Source organism: Homalodisca vitripennis, unplaced genomic scaffold, assembly GCF_021130785.1.
Source record: "Homalodisca vitripennis isolate AUS2020 unplaced genomic scaffold, UT_GWSS_2.1 ScUCBcl_5423;HRSCAF=12129, whole genome shotgun sequence".
In the NCBI taxonomy this organism is placed as follows: Eukaryota; Metazoa; Arthropoda; class Insecta; order Hemiptera; family Cicadellidae; genus Homalodisca; species Homalodisca vitripennis.
Genome location: NW_025781531.1, coordinates 16,941 through 44,142, shown reverse-complemented (window position 1 = coordinate 44,142; position 27,202 = coordinate 16,941). Strand labels below are relative to the sequence as shown.

Here is a 27,202-nt window from a genome sequence, read left to right as displayed (position 1 = left end):
CATTCACTCGCATAGTGCAGCGCTGAAAGTACATTACAGTTTAGTTTATAATTTGTGAAGTTAAGTTTGTTTGGAAAGTACAGTACAGTTTAGTTTATAATTTGTGAAGTTAATAGTATTGGACTGTACAGTAGTTTCAAGAACATCCAGTAAGTTAGTTTTTTCTTTTATTCTGTACATTATTGTTGTTTTAAGGTTAGATTAGTTGTAATATTGTAGGCCGTAGGATGTTTATAATTTGACATGGCGACCTCTAGTAAACCTAATAAAAGAAGCAGAAATGTTTTATCTATTGAATCAAAATTAAAAATCATTGAAAAACTAGAAAAAAGGTGAAACAGGGACATCTTTAGCAAAACAATTTATAACGTTGGCAAGGCAACAATATCAGAGATAAAAAGTAAAAAATCTGAAATCCTTAAATTTGCCTCCAAACTGGACAGCGAAGATGGATCTAGAAAAAGGAAATCGATGAAAAGACCTCAAGATGAAAAAATTAGAAGAGGCGATGTATCTATGGTTCATTCAAAGGCGAACAAAGGGGGAACCAATATCAGGCCCTTTTGCTTTGTGAAAAAGCCATCCAAATCAATAAAAAACTTGGTGGGTCAGCCGACTTCAAGGCTAGTACAGGGTGGTTGAAGAATTTTTAAATCACGCCATGGTATACGTGAGCTTGACATACAAGGTGAAATATTATCTGGAGATTCTGCAGCTGCAGAAAAATTATAAAGAGACATTTTCCAAACTGTTAACAGATGAAGGATATTCATTGGATTTGGTATACAATGCTGATGAAACAGGCCCTTAATTGGAAGGCACTGCCGCGTAAATCATTGGCATCAAAACGAGAAAAGGCGGCGCCAGGATTTAAGGTTAGCAAGGAGCGTGTAACAATCATGGTTGCAGCAAACGCTACTGGTACGCATGCATTGCCTCTCCTAATGATAAGCAAATCTAAAAAGCCTAGGTGTTTTAAAAATGTGACTTGTTTACCTCTTACCTACAAATCACAAAAGAATGCGTGGATGAATTGTGAAATTTTTTTAGACTGGTTTACTAATGAATTTATCCCTGATGTCAAAAAGTACAAAAAAGATAACAATAAGCTGGGGAAAGTACTTCTCGTTATAGACAATGCCCCAACCCACCCGGATGTTGAAATATTGAACTCAATCGATGAGGACTTTAAAGTGACCTATTTACCACCTAACGTGACAGCGTTACTTCAGCCCATGGACCAGGGCGTTATAGAAAAGCTTAAAAGGATGTACAAAAAAGCAAGTTCTTCGTCGCTTGTTACTTGCTGATGCCAATGAAGAAAGTGTTGTGCAATTTGCCAAAAAACTCAATGTCAAAGATTGTTCTTACATGATAGCAGACTCTTGGAGCACCATGAAAGAATGCAACTTAAAAAATGCTTGGAACAAAATTTTAGAAAAGACTCGTAAAAACATAGAGCCTAAAGTTACAGACCAGGAAGATGTTGATGAATTTTTGGAGTTGTATGGAGAAATTCCTGGATTTTCAGAATGTGACATACAAGATACTGAAGATTGGCTAACAATGGACAATGACCCAGGCTTCCAGATCCTTAATGATGAGGAAATTGTTTCTCTGGTGCTGGCTGAAGATACCACCCAGCATGACAGCGATGAAGACTGTAACACAGATACTGCAGAAAGCACCAAGAATCGTCCAAGTCATGAAGAAGCTTTTTCGGCATTTAATACTGCGATGTCTTGGCTTGAAAAGCAAGAGGAGAGCTGCCCAACTCAGCTTTTACTGCTAAAGAGGCTTAGGGACTTAGCAGCTAAAAAACGGTCCTCAAGTTTAAAGCAAAAGACAATAAAAGACTATTTTACAAAGTAATTCCAATGCAATACATTACAGTATTAAAAATGTTACTTTATCATATTTTTATGTTTCTATTTTTTTAAATTTGACATTACTCTTTATAAAATTTGTGAATATTATATTAACTTCAGTACAAAATTACATAAAAAAGTTGATTAATATAATAAAAGTATTATGTATACGTAAATATGTTGTGTTTTTAATTTCCACATGCTTAATCAATAATTTACCTATCAGTAAGCGCCTCAAATGGCATTATTAAAAACTATGTTTGATTATCCGAACATTTGATTATCCGAACACCCTCAGGTCCCAGTTAGTTCGGATAACCGACGTTCTACTGTAGTTTTAATCATTCACTACATACCAGTTTTTATTACATTGTGATAGCATAAAACGTATTTTACAATAAATATTTATCTATTGTCAATCCCTATCAGTATCCCCTTATAAATGCACCCTGTTATACTTTATTGTTTGCCATACAGGTTGCAGCAGGCTATGACAACCTGGAGATGGTGTCCTTGCTACTCTCTCATGGAGCCCATCCCTTCCTCTCCACTCTACTTAAGGACTCACTGTGCTACTCAGGGTCGGCCCAGAGAGGCTGTTACAGGTCAGTGACTCACTCTTTCAGTAATCGCTGAGGTCTGGTGTTGTTTATGATACTTTCAATGTACATAGAACATATTATTAAAATATTAGTGATGGGTTGATTCCTACACTTGATACTTGACTTTTGGTATTGAAGGCATTACGATACAATGCCACTTTTCACTTGAGTCTGATACTAATCTTTTCAAAGTACATAATAAATTAATATATCAGAATAATAATAAAATCAACAGAAGTTCTTAAGATATGTTTTGAGAGTCACAATGTCACAACAAGTTATGTATAGAAGCTGAATCTCAAATATTATTTTCTTTACAGTTTGAATTTTCTGTTTTTATTTATATTTGCGAATCACCAGGAGTCTGCTATGTTTATTTACGGATGCGTTTTTCTTGTTTTTGGTGTATGAAAATAAGTAAATAAAATTAACAAATTATTGTAGTTTTGAAAAAAATATTATGCTTGCAGTTTCTCTTTCCTATGTGTATGTATTTTTGTGTATCACCATGTAGCCTATGTGCTGATGTCTGTTGCTGTCAGCAATAACAAACAGATGTTTACTAACTTTTGTTTTTCTTTTAATTTGTATGGTTTCTAAAATATGTTCTGTATAAGAATATACTCATGTTTATATCTTAAAATGTTTTACCATGTCTAATAAGGGTTTTTTAATGTTTGGTTGGCCGCTCCTATTGGCCACGTTTATTATAACGGTAATAAAACAAAACCATTTAAAGTATTACATTCTTACTTATTAATAATACTGGAATTCATATTGAACTCAGCATCGAGACTACAATTTTGGTATCGGTATTGGAATCAGTACTAATCTATTTATCACCTGATTTTAGTAGTACCTATATTTAGTAAAGTTTTTGAATGTTGTATAAAAAGAGCAAATGTATAATTACTTTGTTTAGAGAAAACTTCTTTGTAAAGAGCAGTTTGGTTTTTTACCTGATAAAACACTAATAAAATAAGTTAAATTGGTTGTTTAAATAATCTTGAGAAACTTCAAAAAGGAGGAAATATTATCCAGCACCTGTCTAAAGCATTTGACAGTACACTATCTCGTGATTTGCTTTTAAGTAAACACCATTGTTGTAGTTTACAACAATCAGTCAGTCATTTTGAAATCCGTGATGCTGAATGAGTTGGTTTTAGTTGGGTACGCAAATGAAATTGTGGTTTTGATCGCCTCGTGACACATTGAGCCGGCCCAGCTTAAGCTGAACCAAGTCATGCGCATCGTTAACAACTGGATGGCAGACAATGGCCTGTCCCTGGCTCTAGCTAAGACAGAGATTGTGATCTTCAGCAAGAAGAGGATAGAAACTGTCGTACTGCTCGGCATGGGTTTAGTAACAGTCCGGACCACTTGAACCGTCGAGTATTTCAAAGTAATGGTCGATTATAAGCTGACCTGGAAGAACCAGATCTTCCAAGCTGCGGACAAGGCTGCTAAGGGGGTCTAATCCCTTAGTTGGCTGATAGCCAACGTTGGTGGCCTCAGGTCCAGCCATAGAAGACCTGTCATGACTGCAGTCCAGTCCACTCCCTGTATGGAGCTGAGGTGTGGGCAGATGCACTGAACAACTAAGAGTATTGGATCGGGATGGAACGTCAAGCAGAACTCAGAGTCACTTCTGCGTATCATACAGTCTCCAAGCCAGCAGTCCAGTTGGTCGCTGGAGTCATCCCTGGCAGGGGAGAGAGGCAATCTATCAGTGATGTGGAGACAACCGCTTTTAAAAAAAAAGAACGTATCAGCACCTATCAGAAATGGCAGAAAAATGTAGGAATACAAATCTTTGGGACAATGGACCTCAAGGCTCATCTTGCACATCCAATCTTGGAACGGCGGCATGGTGAGATGAATTACTACCTCAACCAATTCCTGAGTGGACATGAGTACTTCTAGACTTATCTGTTTCGTATGGACAAGACCGGGTCATTGGACTGCATGTACTGCCCATGCATTCCCAACAATGCGGAACACATTTCTTGCACTGCTCGCATTGGGAAAGGTCTCGCCACAAGGCAATACGCACTGTTAGTGCTTGATTGGTAGACTCGGTCTGCCAAGTGATGCTGGAGGGTCAGGAACACTGGTGGGCCTGTTTGTCGCACTTCATCTAAGACATCTGCGCAAAGAAGGCTGATCTAGATTGTCACATGGTCTAGACCTTAATTCTTCGAAGGCCAGATCTGTGCGAGCTCGGAGGGTTTAGGTTAAAATCAGACCTAACCTGGAGTAATGTAACAAACCGTTTTGGATTCGGATCCAGAAGTATAGAAGAGGTTTTTAGGGGATAGTTCACGTCTTTTGGGAAAGTTCCTCACTTGAGGCTGGTCACTTGAGTGCATTTTCCTGCCTCTCTCTAAAAAAAATGTATGGTGTACAATGTAAAGAGTTACACTTAATGATCTCCTATCTAAATAATAGGACAAATGGTAACTTAAGGCTCTGATGTATTAGAGTTTAAAAACCATTATTTAAATTGGTATTCCTCAAGGCTGTCCTTGGGCATTTATTTTTTATTGTAGCCATAAATGATTTTCCATTTAATTTAACCTTTATGTCTGTCTAATTAAATGCAGATGATACAACTTTGCTCGATTTTTAATAGCACTTAATTAGCATTAATTAGACATTATGATACGAGGGTTGCTTTTGATTGGTTTAGAGAAAATTATTTGAATATAATCACTATTAAAACAGAAAATGTGTATTTTAGTTTAAACTCTACTATGACAAATAGAAGTAATTCAGTTAAGTTGTTGGAGGTTTATTTGGATTACAGTCTTAGTTGGGATACTCACACAAGTAGTTTATGTACGAAGCTATCTAGGGTTACTTATGTACTACGTAGATTAAGTTTATGTGTAAATAGAGATATGTTACTAACATCTTATTTTGCATTTTTCACTCACTTCTGTCATATGGAATAATCCTGTGGGAAGTAGTAGTGAAGCACCAGGAGGTTTCCTATCAAAAAATTCTATTGGTTTAAGGTAACTCCCTTATACACTGTCAATGAATTCTTAGTCTGTGATACAAGTACTATAAAGTAAACTTTGTTTTTTTATTATTGTGTCTGTTTTAACTTTATGTTTTTTATTAGTTTTGTTTGGGTGATAATTTTAATTGTATGCATTTTTAAGTCTTTAAGTTGAAGCTTTCTAACTACACTGTTGGTAGTTATTTTTATCTTCCCTGTTTAGTGTATTTTTCATTTTATAAATTATGTATTTTTATTTTGTTATTGTAAACCTTTTAATTTTAACACTAGAATAATGAAAAAGGACTTAGAGAGAATACTTTGAACTGTAATATTGTTTTCATTTATATTATAGTAGATGTTTACTATATTTCTCACAATGACTACTGTACCTTAAATGGATATAAAGCTTCTTGATTCTCGGAATTGAATTTTGTTATCAACTCATTCTTTTAAAAAATAAATTATTGCTGATTTCTGTAATATTGTAGTCATCCTAACTCAGTTTGATATGAAGTAAGGATTAATCCTAAGTGGTTCAAGATAAGGTAACAGGGTTTCTTCATACATTTACCATCTTACAATGCTAGTAAAAAATCACTAACAGTACATTTAGGGATCCGAAATTTGATTTCTTCTTTAGCTGGGAGATCAAACTAATCTAATGGATAATCTAGGTTACAGTGTAATTATAAATTATGACACTAATCTAACCGAGAAAGAAGCCAGATTGACTTTGTATCACTGAACAATGGCAAATGTCCAAAAATTTCTGTTACCTTTGCAAATCTTACATTGTCAAAAACAAATTTAAAACATTGGATTACGTTAATATTAAGAACCTCTAATTGTTTGACTAATACATGACAACAACTAACGTAGTTCATTGCGTCCTAAAGCTATCTATGCAGTAATAAAAGTAATTAGTGTATATTCATTTAAAATATTTCAATGTGTTGACAGAGTAAGAACCACGGTTTTATTTTCAGTATTCACTGTGTAATTACAATTACAACCAAAACAATGTTTTTTTTTTTAGTTGATAGTTTATTTTTGTTAAACAACTAGCATAATAAAACATTGCAACATTCATGTCCAAATCATGATTTTAACAGTATAATGGTACCTTATGTTGGCAGTGCTATAGCGGTAGCAGCAGCCCACGGTCAGAGAGCAGTACTGCACAAGCTACTGTCTCATCCTCTCAGCCCAAACACCAAGGAGGTCCTTAGCCTAGAGGAGATCCTGGCAGAGGGCGCCAACCAGTTGACTACTGACCGCCGAGCTGCCACTAGACTCAGAGAGGTTGGTATACAATGACCTTAACTCTTAAAGCACTAAAGAAAATTTGGCCTGGATACAATTAGTGTAGGCCTATATTTAGAGATTTTAAAACAAATTTAGTTTTTGGCAGAAATTTATTTTGTGTTTCTTGGAAGAAGCAGCCGCTTCTACATTGTGAATGCACCATAAAGGCTCTTCATGCCATACTCCATACCACACCACCACTATTCAGATGAATTGGCGATAAAAGAATAAAACTGGTTATTGATTTATTTTTGGTTCAATACAATTTAAGTTTGCTTCTCGACATTTACACACTTCTACACATTCCTGAATTTTAATGTACAAAATATAACTATGGACATTCCTATTTTCACGATTAGCGTGATGGTATGGACATATCCGTGTGCCGCATTTAATATTAATTGAAGAACATTGATCTTAATAATTTACAGTGATGTTATCCGTAAAATCGTGTGATTTTCAATGTAACTGATTATTCATTGGAACAGTTGCACGCTGAAGCTTTACATCACCACTAAAAATAAATTATATTGTTTGGGGAGGGCTTAAGATTTTCCAGAAAGTTTAGACTACATCTTTTTAGTAATATAAATATTGCTTAACTATTAAAATGCATATATTCAAGAAATAATGTAATTATCTATATAATAAACATAAAAGGAAGAGAATATTAATTTAGCTCTTTAAAAATAAAGTGTTTTTAGTTATTATGTGGTCTTCAAAAAGTTAATATCACAATCTAAAAATTATTGATGGAATAGAAGAGATCTATTGTCCTTTTTATTAGCTTTTTTAGAGCTTATACAGTTGTATCTGTATTTATGTAATTTTATAGCAAATGTTGTTATGAAAGAATTATTTTATTATCTATTACCATTTTTGCTCTTCTACAACTTGGTAACAATTGCAAGTTCACTTATTAACAACTGATCAGTGGTACCTTTGCTGGTCCTTTACTCCTCTTCCAATGAGTTGAATTATTCATACTTAGATTTAGTATTTTTCTCCTCACTTATTAACTATTTTAGTACCAATGTCGGATTGATCGGATGTCAGCTGTACTGCTGAGAAATGTGGCATCCATTTTATCGGACTTTCCATTTTTATTTTTTCCCACCACCAAATATTTAACAGAACTGAAACCCAGTAAAATTATTCTCAACATATGGGTTCAAACTGCACTAAAACTCCAAACACTTCTGGGCAGTAAGCTACAAAAATAGTGTGGTACGAAAAAGGGATAATGAATAATTCTGAAATTTAACCTCAATTTTGATTCCTCTGCTCCTGTGCTGACGTGTTGTGATGTGATCAGACAGGTGGAGAGAGCCCGGCCCAGCAGCAGGTGCTCAAGCTGACGAAGCCTCAAGTCAAGTGTCTGCAGGAGGCAATGTACCACAGCACAGAAAACAACCATCTCGGTCAGTACAACAATGTCCTGAGTCTCATTTTCAAATTTTATTTGTCAATCAAGTCTAGAACAAGTTTAAAATTTAATGAATGGTTTAATAACAGCAAATTTTGAGATCTTCAACCCTACCATATCAAATTTTGTTTTAATTAATCATTGACTTGTGATTGATACTCTGATTACACATTTCATGTGAGACTTGGATATTTAACTTAATTGGTAAAAATTATAGTTGTGATTTATATTTCAAACAAATTGATATTGGTTTTTGACATTAATTCTCTTTTTCCACTGATAACATACAACTCACGACTATTTCAATTGTGTTTTTTTTTTTATTTAATGTTAAAAATAGTTTCTTGAAAAGAGTAAAATTATATTTTGACTAAAGCAAAACAGTGATAACAAGATAGGCCTTTGCAGTCCTGATATAAATTGGTTTCTGGTTTCATACCCTCACAAAATGTTTAAATTGAATGAGAAAGAACATTATAGTCATGCAATATAATTTGATGATAAATAAACCATGGTTTGTAAAAATAATTTTATAATTTATTTTCTCATCATTTCCAGCACTTTCAATTGTTGAGTTCCCCCAGGAGAACCCACTTTTGGCTGGTTTATACCTTTCAGTTAACGTACACTGGGTACAGCAAAAACTGATGTGTCACTTAAATCTGGGTAACCCTTTAGATGTTCAGTAGCGTTACATCATTAACCGCAATCGTCGAGACATTGGTTTTTCAAGGATAGATCAATAGGTCCACTGCAGTTGCCAGTTTAGATATAAGAGCGTGCCTCCCCTGCCTGCTTCTGAATTGGTTGAAACTTTTAGAAATATTTCGAGACTGAGCTGAAACATTCATGAAAAAGTTTGAAATTAAAATTATTATCACTAATTAAAACAACAGATTTATATAACTGGCAAATTCAATTTAGGTATGAAGTAATCATTATATCTTTTATTTTACTTTTATTAGACTCCACATTGTTTAAAATGTAATTATATTTTATGTACAGAGATAACGCTGTATATCCGTAACTTGGGCATTGCATGGACACTTCACTGTTGGATGTACACACTGGCCACAGCACATGACCATCACCTGGAGAACATGATAGACCAGCTGCTGCAGGACTTTCTCCAGGTCTGGCCAGATGACTGCTCTACTCAGTTTGTGGACGAGTGTTTGCCTCTGCTCTTCAACATCTTCCGCTACAGCAAGGTCAGGCTGCACCATATATTATAATATAACTGCTTCATCTCTTTTTCTATTAAATTTGTTATTTAGATTTTTTATTTTAACCTAAAAAGCTACAACCTAAGTTTGGTTAGAATTATCTCTCACTCAGCTCAGATGGAGTCAGGTGGTTGTCCTCTTAACTTGCCAAGCCATGCTTAGTGGTCAGCTGCGTTCTGCATCACACTCGGTGCTTGCTTAATCATGTATACTATTTTAACTCGGATTTAAATGGCACTATTTGACCTTTGGCTCTTTAAATGACTGACATTTAAATGAAATTCTCAAATACTTTACAAAGTTTACTAGCTTCAAGGTTGTAATTGTATCGATTTGCTCTTAAATGGACCGAGTAATATGTAATTTTGATAAGATACACTATAGGAGCTACAGTATTAAAAATAATTCTGAACAATGTTTACTATGGTATGTGCTGCAAAATAGAGAAATATTAATTTAGTTACTTATTTGACAGAGAGAATGCAGCACTTTTATGTATAACAGTGCTTTAAAATGGGCTAAACATAGTGGCCTGAAGAGTTGAACAGCAAAACAGCGAGGGCTGCTAGGTGTGGCCCCTGGGCTCAGGGACAGGATGTGTTCATAAATAAATAACCTGACACAGAGAACAGCCTTAGCCACCCTTGTGGTCTGAGGATCTGAAAGGATAATCATATAAGTTTAATTCCGATCATAAAAAATATTATTCAAGTTTCAAATATGTTGTATTGATCATAAAAACTTAGTTTAATTCTCTTCCATTTTCAAAACACACCATATACATAGTGCTAAAAATATAAAACTAAAAACATAATATTAAACATTTATATTTTTATTCTCAACTATGATCATTAGCAAAAATTGGTAGAGAAATGAAAAAAATAACAAAAAAATCATTATCTATACAACAGAGAGTATAAATAGTTACAAGAGAATTTATTAGATAGTAGCACAATGTAAGAAAGTAACCAACAGCTAGCCATGAAATACGAACCGATTTTGACAACTCAGATATGAGGGTGGTAGATAGTAGTTTGAGTGGGTTACAATAGTAATAATAATAATGGACCAAAGCTATTATTTTAACCCACTTTGGCTGTTAGCGCAGGAATGGGTTAAAATAATAGTACCTAGAATGAGTCAGTCATTGGGTAATTTCAACAAGTTATATAAAAAATGGTTACTTTATTATTTATAAAATTTTTTTGCCACAAATTTGAGTCAAAGTTTTATCATTTTAAACCCGTTAAAATTTTCATATTAAATTTATATTTTATTAAATAGAAGATTATCTGTAGGAATACATTTTGGATGTTTGTGGATGTTATTTACAATATTGTTATCCAAGTATGTTATATAATTTTCAAATTTTTAAATAATAGTTAATGTGATATTTTACAATAATTTTGACACAATCAAGAAATTCAAAATGAAATATTACTAAACAAAGAAGTTTACTACAAGTAAAATTTGGTTTCCGTTTTGTCTGGCAGTTAATTTTACTTTTTTAATTGTGACCAGAAGAGGGCACCCTTCCAGAGGACTAATTATCTCTCTTGGATCCTCCACTAGATCTCCCCTATCCAAGCCTAACCAGCTTTGGTGAGGAAATAATAAACTAATAATTTAGATACGGTTCCGACAGTTCCCTAATTATAACACTTAAGCCTAGAAGATCTACGTACACTTCTACCCGGCCTACTGTACATGACAGCGGCACAACGACTTTGACACGACCTCCGCTTGACGCAGCTATCCTAGGCAGTAATAATCCTACTACAAGAACCTGTCCAGTAGAATTCCAGATAGTAGGTGGCTCCCATTGTTAAAGCTATGACCTAAATATTGGTGCAGCTGGCTATCGTGTTTGCGGCTGCTGATAGATTATGCGCCAAATTCAAATCTATAGTGGCACTTGCCGCATAACAAATTATAAGCTTAGCCAAAAATAATGTCATATCATGGGTATATGTTTATGTCATAATAAGGACATACCATTTGATTTAGTGCCCAGCAACTTTTACATTATTAAAAGAAATTCTTTATTTTTTGTACGGCACGTTTAGTTACCTTAAAACTACTATTTTAAAAACATATTTGTAAAGCAGTTACACTCTAGAAGTGCCTTTTGTGGATTTGAAGTACATCTGACTATAGGGCTCTGTCCAATAGGCTTCAAAAATTCCAATATTAATATACAAGAGTATTTTTGTTTGGTTTAAAACCACTGATTGCTTAAACACACATGTTGCTCTGGCAGTTGTTCTCAATATACTAATCAACTTTAATAAAATAACAATGCTAATCAATCAGCTGATCAGGGCTTATCTCAGTAATACCAACTTAAAGTTATAAAAATTACAAAAATTAGCCTACCAACAGTTTTTCCCCAGACCTGTTTGCCTCTTTAATTATTGAATGACCCTCATACAAAAGCTGATACTAACGGTGTAAATTTCAATAAGCTGCAATTTCGATTAGAGTCATCCTTTCAGGTCAGTATTGTGGCATTGTATTCTACAAATAAAGACCTTTAATTTGATATGCTACTCGACTTATGCTACATTAAAACTTTTCCACCGACTCCTTGTGGGCCATCCCCCTGGGAGCGTAGGGGTCCTCTAAATACGTGTTAAAATCGTTTTTCATGTACACTAACAACATGTAAAGTTTTGTAGCAATATTTGTTATGGTCAAAGTAATATTAACCCTTCAACGCGTTTTGCCGTACTAGGTACGTCATGACACTTTTACTTGAGATCGCGTTTTGCCGTACTGAGTACGTCATGGAGTAGTCGGTTATTTTTGTAGCTGTAACAGACGACTATCGAATGTTTTCAATGAAAAATGTATACCAATTGAAAGGAGAAGATTCAAACTTTCGATTAATTGAGTCGATATCTCGAAAAATCGATCTTTAGAAAAAATATCTGAGAAATCAGCTGCATTCAAGACGACGTCATTGCCGTGCAGCCGATCGTTTTGTCAGCTTACGTTTGTTGTTGTTTACAGTCATTGTTAGTGTAATGGTTATGTTCAACTGACATATTTTTGTGTGTTTTACGTTCCTTTGTTTAGTTATTATTATTAGTTTTACAAGCTAACTATATTGTTTTGAAGAAGGAAATCCCGTTTTGACAGGAACAATTTGTTGTGTTTTATAAACACGAGTTGGGGATGGTTTGTAGGTTAGCTAGCTTTTAGGGAAATTAACCTAAAGTAGGTTAATTTTTGTTTAATTTGGGCTAATTTTAAACACTAACAACATAGAAGTATAATAAAAATAATTATAAACTTGGGTAATTTGCTTATATTATTTATAAAACACAAAATCTCTAAAAAACCGCCAGAAAAATCAACGCAGGAGGGAGTATGACCATGAAAAAAAAATAAACGCGTTGAAGGGTTAAGCCAGACCGGGACTTAATTGGCTCTGCAAGCTATATTTAAGCATTTTAATACAAACTTCCAATTTAGAATTTAACTTAGGTTAAAGTATTAAAGTTTGTAAACTTAAATAAAAATGTGAGTAAATGATAGCAAGTATTTTGTAAAGTGTAATTACCGGTACTATAGTAGATCAGGTAGATTATTATCAATAATTGCTACTGTATTGTGTGATTTACTAATTCAAATTTGTATAATTGCTGCAGAATGAAGGCACAACTTTATTGCTGGCAGACATTTTCTCAACGTGTTTTGGATGGGAGCCAATTAAGCGAATTCGTGACTCTACGTTAAGTGGTGGTGCACGTATCGATCCCAAGTTTGTCAACAACGCAGAACTGAGTGATGTACAGTTTCCGTGTGGAGGGTCGTGTATTCTACGGCCACAAGATCGTGCTGGTCACGTCTTCCCCTCGCTTCCGTGGCATGCCTTAGCTCCAAGCTGTGTGAGGGCAACCCTCCCATCGTACAGATCAATGACATCCGCTATCACATATTCCAGGTCAGTCTTAATTAAAAAAATTGTCAAGGATTTTTAAGTTTTGCGGGTTTGGAGAGCCCTGTTATAAGTTTTTAAAATTATTTTGGTATTCATGCTCCTGAAGTATAATACAATTTCCAGTTGTATTGGTTGTTTACTTTTACAGGGGCATCTGCTAAGGGTAGACGTTTTTTATAATCTCAGTGATTTTCATTTGTACAAAAATAGATCAAAGAATTTGTATCAAATTTTGTGTGAAAAATGTTAACAAAGGCCTATGGTTAATCTGCTATAAGTAAAACAAGAAATGACAATGCAGAATTAGTGAAACGTATTATAACAGGTGATGAATCTCAAGTTTTACGGATATGATGTCGAAACTAAGGCTCAATCATCCCACTGGAAGCATTCTGGATTGCCAAGAGAGAAAAAGGTTTGACAAGTGCAGTCGAACGTAACGGTTATGTTCACTGTGTTCCTCGATTTTAATGACATAGTGCATCATAAACTTTTGCCAGAAGGTGAAACTACCTCCAAGTTCAACGCTGTTTGCGTGAAGCTTTCCGAAAAATTCTAAGATTTTTGGCAAAACAGGCTTTTGTACCATGACAATGAATCTGCTCATACTTCATTGCTTGTTCGTGGATTTTTGGCCAAAAACAGTGCTGTAACGATGCTCCAACCTTATATTCTCCATACATGGCTCCGTGTAAATTATTTGTTTCCAAAAATTAAGGGAACCTTAAAGGGCTGTCATTTAACAAGCATAAATGACATTAAAAGTGTATCTCTGAAAGAGCTAAAGGCTATTACAAAGATTGAGTTTGAGAAGTGTTTCTAGGATTGGAGGAAACGCTGGCACAAGTGCATATCTTATGCACTATTTTGAAGGTGACAACATTATTTTAGATAAATAAATACAGATTTTTTTTTCTAAAAAATTAAAACTCCAGTTACTTCTTGAACAAACCTTGTACATTGTTCACAAATATTTTGCAAAGAAACATTTGTGTTATAGTTTTAATATTTGGTTTAAGGTAGAATTTTCATTTAGATATTACAGTTATCTATATATATAAAAGAAAGTCGTGTTAGTTACACTATTTATAAGTCAAGAACGGCTGATCCGATTTGGCTGAAAATTGGTAGGGAGGTAGCTAAGAACTGGGAGAAACACATAGGATACTTTTTATCCCGTTCCCGATTCAGGATTCCGCCCCACTGGTTACGGAAATACCCATAAGAAATGCATTACAGCAAACATATGTTATTAAGTGAAAGGGCCTGTTCAAATTGAATCAGCTGTTCTTTGTAAACATATATAATGCAACAAAAGAAATATATGTTTATATAATTTAATTACCATTTTAAATTTCTTTACATTTATAGTTTTAAAGCATAGAGTAAGCTTAAGAGAAACAGCAAATTTTATTTCAACTGTTCTTCAATCACTGTTAAGCATAGACTTTTACTATACAGATAATACAAATCAAATTTTAATTTTTTACAATTCAAAGCAGTTATCTCTGCATCTCCAAGTCAGATACGTGCATTATTTGCTATCATCATTTCGACATGCTTTCCATCGAACCCATCTAACCTGTGGCACAAATACAAGGATAATATGGCAGAAGATATTTTACATCAAATTCGTGTCAGTTCAATAAATTCCGATCTTAAAATGAATGAGGAGATACATAATCGGGCCTTACTCTTGATCGAAGACATGAGTTATCTCATGTGTGGTAGTTTATTAGTCAGGTTAGGAATGCCAGCGCCAAATCGTAAAATGAATGACGCATTTAATCGAGAATTGGAATGGGAACGTGAATATGATCACCAGGAATTAGATTTAGTAGTTCAAACAAATGTGCCCCTGATGAACCCCCAACAAAAGGAAGTTTGTGATACATTAATGAAGGCAATTGATGATGGAAACGGTGGTTTATATTTACATGGTGGAACTGGTAAGACATTCCTCATGTCAGTAGTTTTAGCCACTGTTCGTGCAAGATCCAACATTGCAGTTTCAGTTGCTTCTTCTGGAATAGCAGCCACATTGCTAGAAGGATGTCGTACGGCACATTCTGCATTAAAATTGCCGTTAAATCTTCAATATATTGAAGAACCAACGTGCAACATTACAAAGCGCTCCGCTATGGCGAAAGTTTTATCAGAATCGAAGATCATCATCTGGGACGAATGCACAATAGCGCATAAACGTGCATTGGAAGCAGTTAACCTAACATTGCAAGATCTACGTAATGACTCAAAATGTTTTGGAGGCGCAACTATTTTACTGTCTGGCGATTTCCGCCAAACATTGCCAGTAATTCCCAGATCGACTGCTGCCGACAAAATAAACGCTTGCCTCAAATCATCGAATCTATGGCGCTGTGTTAGGAAACTTCAGCTGACAACAAACATGAGAGTTGCATTGCTGAACGATACATCTGCTGAAGATTTCTCTGAGTAATTGTTGACTATCGGTAATGGTCGAGTACCTGTCGACGAATCGAGCGGATTGATTTCATTTCCTCGGAATATCTGTAACGTTGTCTCATCGAAAGACGAACTCATCAACAAAGTATTCCCAAACATCATTACTAACCTCAAAAATAATGAATGGTTGAGTGAGCGAGCAATTTTGGCAGCTAAGAATAAAGATGTAGATGACTTAAACTACATAATTCAGAATGAGATTATTGGTACACTGCATTCTTTCAAATCTGTTGACTGTGTAACAAATGAAGATGATGCCACCAACTATCCAATTGAATGTTTAAACTCCTTGGATGTACCTGGCACAATTTACAACTAAATATTGGTTCTGTAGTAAGCATGCTTCGAAACTTATACCAACTAAAACTGTGCAACGGAACAAGTTTGGTGGTAAGTAAATTGATGAATAATTTGATTTACACCACAATACTCAAAGGTGAGGAAATTCTCATTCCGAGGATCCCGATGATCCCACCCGACATGCCATTTGAGTTTAAACGGTTTTCAATTTCCGATCCGTCATGACTGTAAATAAGTCACAAGGCCAATCGTGGAAAGTTTGTGGTCTTAATCTCAAACATCCATGTTTTTCCCATGGCCAATTAAATGACGTGGCATGTCCACGGGTCGGAAGACCATCCGCGTTATTTGTTTTCGCGCCTAATAAAAAAACAAAAAATGTAGTTTATCACAAGGTGCTACAATAAATGGCAAATAAAGAATCATTGAATAATTATATTTTTTTATTTACAATTATCCTAATTTAAAAAGTAAAAAATGTGATATTGCCTTTAAGGGCGGGACAAAGTTCGCCGGGTCAGCTAGTACAATTATATAAGAAGTAAAAAAACACAAGAAGACTAAAATTTCCAAACCATTTTATTATTTTTCAAAAATATAATGTAAGTTTTATAATTCACCTCATATCGAAAGATTGCTTACACAACTACACTCTTGAATATTTTGACTAAAAGATCAGCTATCTTCAGTCAATAGATGTTAAACCAACAGATGAAAATTATCACCAGATTCTAATAATTTTGAATTATTCTTTGACTCTAAAAGTACGGTTGTTTATTACACAAGCAGTTTGGTTTAAATCAATAAATACTAAGGGGTTGGCAAGAGACACTTCTGTTTATGGTGTTTATTTATGAGTTTTTTGTGTGTATTAATCACAATGAATGTGTGTTTTCTGAGTGCAGCTGGTGATGCAGTATTTGTACAACGGTGGCTGTGACACCCTGGAAGTGGATCACAATGATGTGCTGGAGTTGATGGCTGCTGCCAACTTTTTTCAATTGGACGGTCTACTGCGGTTTTGTGAGGCTCAGTGTTCAGACATGGTGGATCTCGACAATATTGTCTCCATGTACATACACGCCAAGGTAACTTAGTTCTTCCAAGTGCATTTCCAACCGATTTTCAGCAATAAAAAATCAATTCACATTTCTGTAATTATATAAGTTAAAATAATCTGTTTTGTGCAAATTAATATTTTTTTAAATAGACGTTCAATTGACAAATAATTTATATCGTCAATAAAAATAAATTGAATCACTTTTATAAGCAAAGTGGTTACAACAGGGTCCCCACCCAACTGTGAAAACCGTGAATTTTGTTTCCCTGTGAAAAAAGGGCCGACCACTGCATGCAAGAGGAATGATCATAAACAAACACCACTACTACTGGATCGCAGCTGACAGTGACGTGTCGCAGTCCCGGTGACGTAGTAGTGTTTGGGGGGCATTTAATGGTTCACATTGGCTACTAGTTGTCGCAGTTGATCACCGAACCCTTTGGGCGTGCCAGTATTTGTTGAAATGTTGATCTCTGTGGGTTCGGTTGGAGAGTAGTCCACAGCTGTTCAATTTCGTATAAACATTAACCTACTTTTTGTATACTATTATTTAAATATTTTATCGTTTTTCATTTGCAATATTTCATATAATATCTGTGGCCTAACTACTAAACCAAAATTTTTATCTGTTTTTATTTATTTGTTTTTGTCACTTATAAGACAGATTACCTTAGAAAAATATACCCATATTTATGAATAATTGTTTACCTGACTATTTATTATCGTTATTTATTTTACAGTTATAGTACTTTTTAAGCAGTTTTTCTCAACAGTACTAGTAATTTTACATGGCAAGAAAAGTGCATTTAATTGTGTGATTATTGTACTAGTGGGAGCATATCAATATTACACCTAAATTTCAGTACAAATTTTTGCGTTACAAAATGTTAGTGTTTGCTATTGAAAAAATATTGCTGAAATATAAACTTCTTGCTTTATTGTAGCTTAACAAATAAAGAGTAAATTAATTTTTGCTTTGGCCGTCTAAAAGTGTCTTACGATATCGAACACCTTTTATCTGCATTCCATCGGTATTTAGTGGCCTATGTTAAACTGCTCTAAACTGCAGCATGACAGATCGTTGCGAGTTGCCATGATTAGGCTTGCACAATTCTCGCTCTTGGGAACTGCTCCTACGGGCTGATTAATAAAAGAGGTCTGATATGATACAAATGGTAAATTTTATTCCCTTTTATGCTCCTTATTTAACCCTTTAAGGACCATAAGAAATGTGGCATGAAAAAAAAGTTTTTCTTCTTGTAAAACATGTTGCAGTTATGTAACTAAACTATTTATTTGTATTTAAAATAATTAGTACACCTAGTTTATTATATATGGCATGGGACAAATATGTCCCTACGGACGGTAACGGAACTTGACAAAGATACTGCAATGCCATATATTTGTCCCAAGCGGACTCTAGTAAAACCTAGTAAATTGAGTAGTCCTCTATATTTCTGTAATTTTACAAGTCTTTGTAGGTTTATTTAGGTGATTGAAGTAAATATTATTTAATAAAAAGTTATTTTATTTACAAAATTATGAAATTACAAAACTTAATTATCAATATACATGTTCGAAAACGTGTCAGTTTATTATAAAAAAATAACAATAGAACATTGTTCTTATGTTGATTAGTGAAACTGTTCAAAGCAGTTTCTTTCATTGGTAAAGCATAAATGAACTTGACATATTACACATATACAGTTTGTTCGGTTTTCTACTTTGTTCTTGGCACATTCAACACATCGACGTCTGATATTTGTCTTTTTCATGATATGTTCTGGCTTCAATGAGGGTCTAATATATTTAGATTTCCTTGACAATGGAGTATTGGGAAGTGAACGCATTCTATTTGTGTAGTCACCAATTAGACCTCGTGCTATCATTTGTCGGTACTCAAGAGATGTAACAGCTTTTGAGCTCTCATTCTTCAACAACTGATTGTAAATAATACAAGCATTATTGACAGAAATGTCAAAAAGATCAAAAAATAACCTAAGGTAATACTTAATTTTTGACCTCCTGTCTACTTCATAAGTCACTTTTTTCTGGTCCATCAGGTCAACGCCGCCCATGTACTTGTTGTACTCATTTACCATTTTAGGGCAGTCAAATTTTCACTTTTTCATTAGAACCTTTTTGTCTGCGTTCAACAGTCACCTTGCCTAATGGAGAAATAAAATTAGATATCATAAGAACTGAACGGTTGTCCATCCACTTGACACATGATACACCTTTGTCAGTTGAAGCGAAGTCAATGTCACCCCGGCTCATTTCTTTGTCTGACTTCAAGCATTTTGGCATTTCTTTACGTTCCGAACGAACAGTACCACATGCCATCAGTTGTTTTTCTAACATTTCAGTTTGTAAAAGGGGAGAGTTGAAAAAGTTATCAAAATAGAACTGGATACCTTTACCACCAAGGTTTTCTGTCATTTGTAGAATAATACCTTCCCCTAGGCCACGTTCTGGATTGGTTTTCTTTCCAGTATAGATATCAAACTGGTACAAATAACCTGTTTCAGAGTCACATCTGCACCACAGTTTGAAACCCCATTTTACAGGCTTATTCTTTATGTATTGTTTCATGGCATTTTGACCCTTGAATTTAACCATATGCTCATCAATTGATTGTTTTTCTGAATTTTCTCGGGCTTTTTGAAAATGTAAATTTAGATGATTTATTACTGGCCTAATTTTTTTTGCTTTGTCATAGGTTGAGGAAGATCGCGTATTAGCGTTATGCGTGGAGTTGTCACTGAAATGCAGTGCAGAGCGAATTTTTTCGAATCTTATACGGGGCATGACATTAGAAACATATGGCACTTGAAGGTCTGGTTGAGTTGACCAATAGTCTCTTATTGAGGGAAGAATATGGTATCCCATGACTAAGTTCATTCCGAGGAAAGCTTTTATTTCATCTTCATCAGTTTTAAAATTCTCACCATTTTGTTCCATATACAGATTTGACTGTTGCACGATAAGTTCAACAAGACTGTCAAATCCTACACATTCATTGAAAATTTGTAAAGGATCGATATTGTTACCATCATAAGGAATATTGATATCTGAGAATGTTTGAAAACATGTTGGTGTAATTTCTTCATTTGTATTTTGGGCTGTAACAGGCTTATTGTAAACATTTTTCCAGGTCAAAATTTGATCTGGTTTGTTTTTTGAATTAGGTCTACGCCTTTCAGAGGATACATCACTAACATTTTTACACAAATTACTTTTTCTTTTTGAAGTTATATTATGTTTTTCAAATTGTATGTTATTATCAGCATGGGGTTCGGTTTGATGTACATTTTCACTGAAAGAATGTGAAGTTGAAGGAAAATCAGACAAATTGTCATTCTGTACTTTAGAATCAGTTTGGTTTTGAGTTACAATAGTCAAATCAGTTTTCTGAGTATTACTTTTATTTTAGCTTTTCAATTATAACTTCCTTATTAGTATATCCAACATCCTCACCTAAAAACTGACAATCTTCTTCATCAAGGAGTAAATTATCTTCATTATCACTATCTTCTGCCACAAGATACTGTAAAATTTCATCTTGTTTTATGTAAAATAAACGTTCACTAACAGAATCCATCTCACCAACTTCAATTCAATACCCTAACTAACTAGTAAGAAGAATAAAATGGCATAACCTCAAAATCTAATTTGCCAAACTGAAGGTAACTGTAGTCAGCTGTTCTCAATAAGGCTAGCCAACCTAATTTCCCTCACAGTCCATAGGGACATATGTGTCCCAACGAAAAAAAAGTGTAATTATAAGCAAATAAAAAATAATATTATCAGATTTTCTTCCTGAATATATTGGTCATGTTGTATTATGATAATATATCAAGCAATTCATAAAAATGTGCATTATGAATGTTTGTGCAAAAATAATAAAACTAAGAAACACATTTATAATTATATTGCATAATTAGATATTTTTAATAAAATAAAGGAGACTTTGTTTTACGGTGGGAATATTTTTTAAATGTATTTCTAAGCTTTTTGAATCGATAATAATTAATATTTATGAATATTAACTTGACTGGGATGTAGAAAAAAATTATTTATTCTGGGGACACATGTGTCCCTTGGTCCTTAAAGGGGTTAACAAACCATATTGTTGGACACACACCGTCCCTTGCTGCTTTTGTCCTTGCCAAGACCTAAAATCAATTCCTATTTTTTAAATTTCCTATTTCCCATTTCTGTACAAATCGATATCGTTCGTGAGATATGAAAAAGTGTTCAATAGTTTCACTGTTTCGCCACGTCTGACAAACAAAACACACCGGTATTCAATCCGAGATCCGGCAACAGACGCCAAAATGCCAAGTCCTAGGCCACTGAATGCGCTTGTGGTTTGTTTTAGCGCTATATACTGAAATCAGCCACTCCGTGTGAAAACACCATCATTTTCTATTTTTATTCATAAAGTTTATAAAAACTATTGACGTTGAAATTGCTTTCTAAGGTGAAAGAGCCGTGAATTTGATGACTAAGATTGAGTGGGAACCCTGTGACAATTGGCTTTTACTAATCATCCAATTCCCATGATAATAGAATATATATATACCTTTTATGATGTTCGATGACTCGAGTTGCATGGGTTGTAAAATGCCAATCTTCTGATTGAATGATGTCAGGGATTTTCTGCTACAGAACATTGTAGCTCTATGATGCACAATGACTAGCCTTGTGAAACAGTGATTGTATAGATGACAAAGCCAACCAGCTTATGAAATAATGCCAGACATTTCTGCTACAGAACATGATGGTTCTGCTGATGTACAATGACTACTTTCTTAACTGTGATTGAGGTGAACAATGCCAGTCAGCTGATGGAATACTACCAGGGATCCCTGTAGTATACATGGTATAGTATGTAGGGAATATGGTGGCTCTACTGATGTACAATGCCAGTCAGCTGATAGAGTACTGCCAGGGATTCCTGCTGCAGAACATGGTCGTTCTACTGATGTACAATGCCAGTCAGCTGATGGAGTACTGCCAGGGATTCCTGCTGCAAAACATGGTCGTTTCTAGCTAACTGATGTACAATGCCAGTCAGCTGATAGAGTACTGCCAGGGATCCCTGTAGTATACATGGTATAGTATGTAGGGAACACGGTGGCTCTACTGATGTACAATGCCAGTCAGCTGATAGAGTACTGCCAGGGATCCCTGTAGTATACATGGTATAGTATGTAGGGAACACGGTGGCTCTACTGATGTACAATGCCAGTCAGCTGATAGAGTACTGCCAGGGATCCCTGTAGTATACATGGTTATAGTATGTAGGGAAACACGGTGGCTCTACTGATGTACAATGCCAGTCAGCTGATGGAGTACTGCCAGGGATTCCTGCTGCAGAACATGGTGGCTCTACTGATGTACAATGACGACTTTCTTAACTGTGATTGCTGTGCAGGTGTACAATGCCAGTCAGCTGATGGAGTACTGCCAGGGATTCCTGCTGCAGAACATGGTGGCTCTACTGACATATGATGACTCGGTCAAGCGATTGCTGTTTGGGAAGAAGCTCCATAACCACGACGTATTGGCAGGAACTGCTGCTTACACTTCAAGCTCGCATCAAAGGTCGCAACAATACCACTCGACCCCAGCCCAAGCCCAAGTAACTGTTGTCTCTGACGGTGATTGTCATTTGTGTGATTTGCTCTTATCATCCAGAACGTTTTGGAAGAATATCATTTTTTTATTTATAAGCAAGCACTAATTTATTTATTTACCATACAAAATTTCTACTCAATAGATTGTGGAAGGATAGAATCAGCTAGCGTTTTTAAAAAGACAGATTTCATTAAAAAGAAAGTTGGGAGGAAATAGATCAAATTCTCTATTGTATTGTTTACTTTTATCTTCAATCTCAATATTCTTTCCTGTAAATTAAATAAACAAGAATATTCTGAAACTTGTTTATCGGCTTATAAATGTACTCTCCTATCAAAGTTATAAAACATCTCTCAAGTTAATCTAGCTGAATATTATCCTTCCAAATTCTTAAGTTTGTCATTCTTTGCTTAAGAAACTGATGATCACACTCTTGGCAGTGTGAAGCGTGATGAAATTTCATCCGAGTGAAAAACAATTAGCTTTATTAGCAAGTGAATCCAGTAATAATTCGATTTACTTAAGTGTATCTGTATACAGGAATCTGGGACATGCTCTCTGCATGTCCCTTCTTCAAAAACTAAAAAACAAATTAACCCTGGCTCAAAAATTCTTGTGTAATTAGTAGCAATAGAAAGAATGCCACAATGCTTATATGCCCTTAAAAAATAGTACTTGTAAAGTAAAAACAATTTACAAGATGAGATAATGGAATAATATATTGATTGTTTCAATGACTTTCACAATAAAAATTTAGATTTGTTAACTTCTTAAAGTATTAATAATATTTCGAATATGCATCTTTAGAATAGAGATTTCCAATAACTATAATCAGTAAAAAGAAACTGTGATTCCCAAGATTTTACTAGAGTTTCTAAAAAATATCTGGAGATTCATGTTATGAAGAATAGCTAAGGGTGCTAAACAAAATGTTAAACGTAGTGAAACTGGCAGTTTGCCAAAGTTTACCCGCAAGTGCCAAACGTTGAGTTTACTCATAGTTCCTCCCAACGTCACCCCCGCCACAACCACCCTACCCTGTACATATTATTTATTAGAGAGTAACAGCAACTTGCCATACCTTACCTTTTAATGTACAGATAACTGTAACTGTAGTTGTACTGTTTTCCCACATAATCTTTATGTAGACCATATTTGTCGTCTTTACGACATTTGACAAGTATTTTTGAACTCTAATATTCAAAAAACTGCAAAATGTCTTTGCGTTTAGTTAAAACTGTCACCACTGATACCCATCAGTGGTGATGATGTTTCGAGTTCATTCCGCATATAAACTTTCTGGTGGCCAAAAGCCGATGGAATGATACACTAAACTGCTCAACAACGACATCCAGCATCAACTCTGGCCATAGAAGAGTTAACAGTCCATAAATTGCCACCATAGTTTTTAATTTAGCTGCAGTTATAAACAATTTCTAAATGAATTTGTATTCATCGTCCTTATAATGCTTTGAACCCCAGATGACAATTCTATTGCCACGTAATGAATATGCAAGAAGCTCTCAATTAATTAATACTTGCAAAATATTGCAAGATAAAGTGATGTTATGTTTCATGACGGTCTAAACTCAGCCACTTCTGATAACAATTACCAACGTATAAATTATATGAAACAGCTTGTTCTTTTATGGTAACAGAGGACAGTAACGATTTGACAGTAGAAACAATTCTGATGATAAAGAACGGAAGATATCACATGACTCATTCTGGTGCCACAGTTCAGATAGACCGGCTAATTGTTTGTTTTTAAATGACATTCAGACGCTTTGTCAGAGGAAATGATGACCTTGAAACGTCTGTGTGTTCATACTTACCGGAAATAGTGTACCAAAGTTAAACAAAAGAGAGTGACTTAAGCTTTTTACGAAATGGTCAAATCCTTTTTATTTGTTTCTTTATAATTAATGTGTTTAAAACAGATTAATAAATTGACTCTCTAATACCGTTGTATCTGTAACAAAGTAAATCCTTATCATCTGTAATTTAGTGTTTTTACTGTATTCCCAGTTTATTCAGAGTTTCATTTATATGGATCACTTCCAGTCCTAATTCATCTCGGTGAATGAGGTCGTGCTGTATTGTTTTAGGTTAGTGCATAATAACTTTCCCGACAGATAGTTTTAGATCATTGTAAATTCAACTCAACTTATGGATCCAATGATGATTCAAAAAAATCATGGTAACCATCATAAGTGTTCATTCAGTACTAAGTTAACGAATCAGGTGCTTCAAAACACGTAAGCTTTATCTTCGCAACTACAACAAACACTATCTGTGAAAATTTACGTGTATTGAAAATACAATAACGTATTGTCCAGCATGGGATTTGATTTCTTCGTGTATCTACTGACAAGTTGTTTTGTAAACAAAAAAACAGGTTGAGATAGCATAATCCCTCTTTGTTTTCCTTGTATAAACTCCCAAAAACAAACTTTGTTTCGTCTGCATTATAGATATTTTTATACATTTTTTAACTGTCTAGAAACTAAATAATAAATGTTCGAAATAAAATTACCTTACTTAGTTTTATACAGTACAGTATATTGACATGTTTTAATTGTAACAATACAATTAATCTTGAAGCTGTGAATTGAAAAAACTTGCATAGTTTTAAAAGACCTTGTTTTTTTTACATTCCCAAGAAAAATATTTTTGTTTTACACTACAGTATATAGCATAGTGAGAATATTGTTAAGTCTGGGGTTTCAAAGTGTTAAATAAGGAGCATAAAAATTAATGTTCTTAAATTAATTTAAATGTTATTGTTTACCAGACTAAATAATATTGTACTCAGATAATGTATACTTTTTATACAGAGAAGACTTGCTTTGCTAATATGTGTGCAAGCATTAACCCCTTAATGGGTTTCATTTTTGGTACCTAAAATTATGTTTTTTTGTAGAGTTTTTGCTGTTTTTACAGAGACAGGTTTTTTAAAGTTTGATATATATTTTTGTATGTCAAAAAACTTATTTTTAGTATCTAAACAAATTTTTGTTATTTTTATATATCGTCCACTCACTCCTTTTCACAATCCATGTCTGTGTCATCATTACACAAACAGAGATAATCGTCCTGTTTGTGTGCTAGATATTCCAACGGTTTCGATAAACACTAGAAATAAAAACTATACAATACTCCAGACAGGTGACATGTAACAGCACGCTGTAGCTGTCTGCACTGTGCGACTACAATGAACGCACCAACGTACAAACAGTCATGACAGAGAACCAAGGAAGTGCTGACATCTAGTAGAAAACGCCAGAACTACTTGCCTTGATCTATGGTTGTCGTAGAAATGCGTCTTGTACAATTATATGGCAAACAACAAAATAAAACAGGCACAGTATAATGGTGTGTAATATTATGTCAGTAGCACACTTTTACAAAATCACTGTGACCACAATATTGCGAAAAAAACCGTGAAGTGGTTAACTGAAGAACCCTACCACCACCGAGATGTAGTTACTGTTGAAGAACTTTCAAACAACATGTAGTAGAGTTCTGTATTAATTGCCAGCAATAACCTACTGGCTTTACTAGCGAGGTTTTGAGATCTTCAAGGCCACCCTAATTTGCCTGAAACAAAGAAAATGAGTTAAACCATCATATAGCATGTCTTCTCTATACAAAGTATTCATTCTCTTTGGTTATTTCACTTAATTGTAATGCATATAAGTAGTTTAAATTAATCGTTTTAAATTACAACTGTTATACTTGTTAAAAATTTAAACAGATAATAATCAAAAAGCCGAGGTATTAGATAGCAAGTCTGTGTATGTACTTATTGTAGTTTATACTTAGGTGTAGTTGCTGAGTTAGACGTTCTAGTGTTAGTTAAAATTTTCAGAGTCCTTGCCATGACATCTCTTAATTGTAATTTAAGTTTGGTTCCAGTTTGCTCCCATAGCTGTAGGTAGATTTAGCCCTTTCTTGAGCTATGCTTCGGTGACAATGCACTTGCAATGTGTCTAAAATTTGTTCCTTCTGTCTCAGCACAGGCCTATTTTTATATCCCTTATTTATTATTTTTCCCTATAGTAACTGCGTTATTAATCAAACTTTGTGTATTAAATAAACACAAAATTGTTATTTAATTAATGTAACACAACACAACAATTAATTTACTGAATAATATTTTATTTTATGTTTCTTGCCATTTTCCTCTTAAGTATTAAACACAACTCCAATTGTAGCTTTTGAAATCATTAAATACATATTTTTTTTATTCAAATTATACGTATATGTATCCTTAATAGGTACAAAGTGCTTGGTATAGTGCATTGTCTTTCATTTTGTTGATTACCGTGTTTT

General features: G+C 34.4%; 1 pseudogene; it reads left to right on the top strand.

Moving 5' to 3' along the window:
- Window positions 1-1,371: 1,371 nt before the first annotated feature.
- LOC124373376 lies at window positions 1,372-23,334 on the top strand (annotated as a pseudogene).
- The last annotated feature ends 3,868 nt before the right edge of the window (window positions 23,335-27,202 follow it).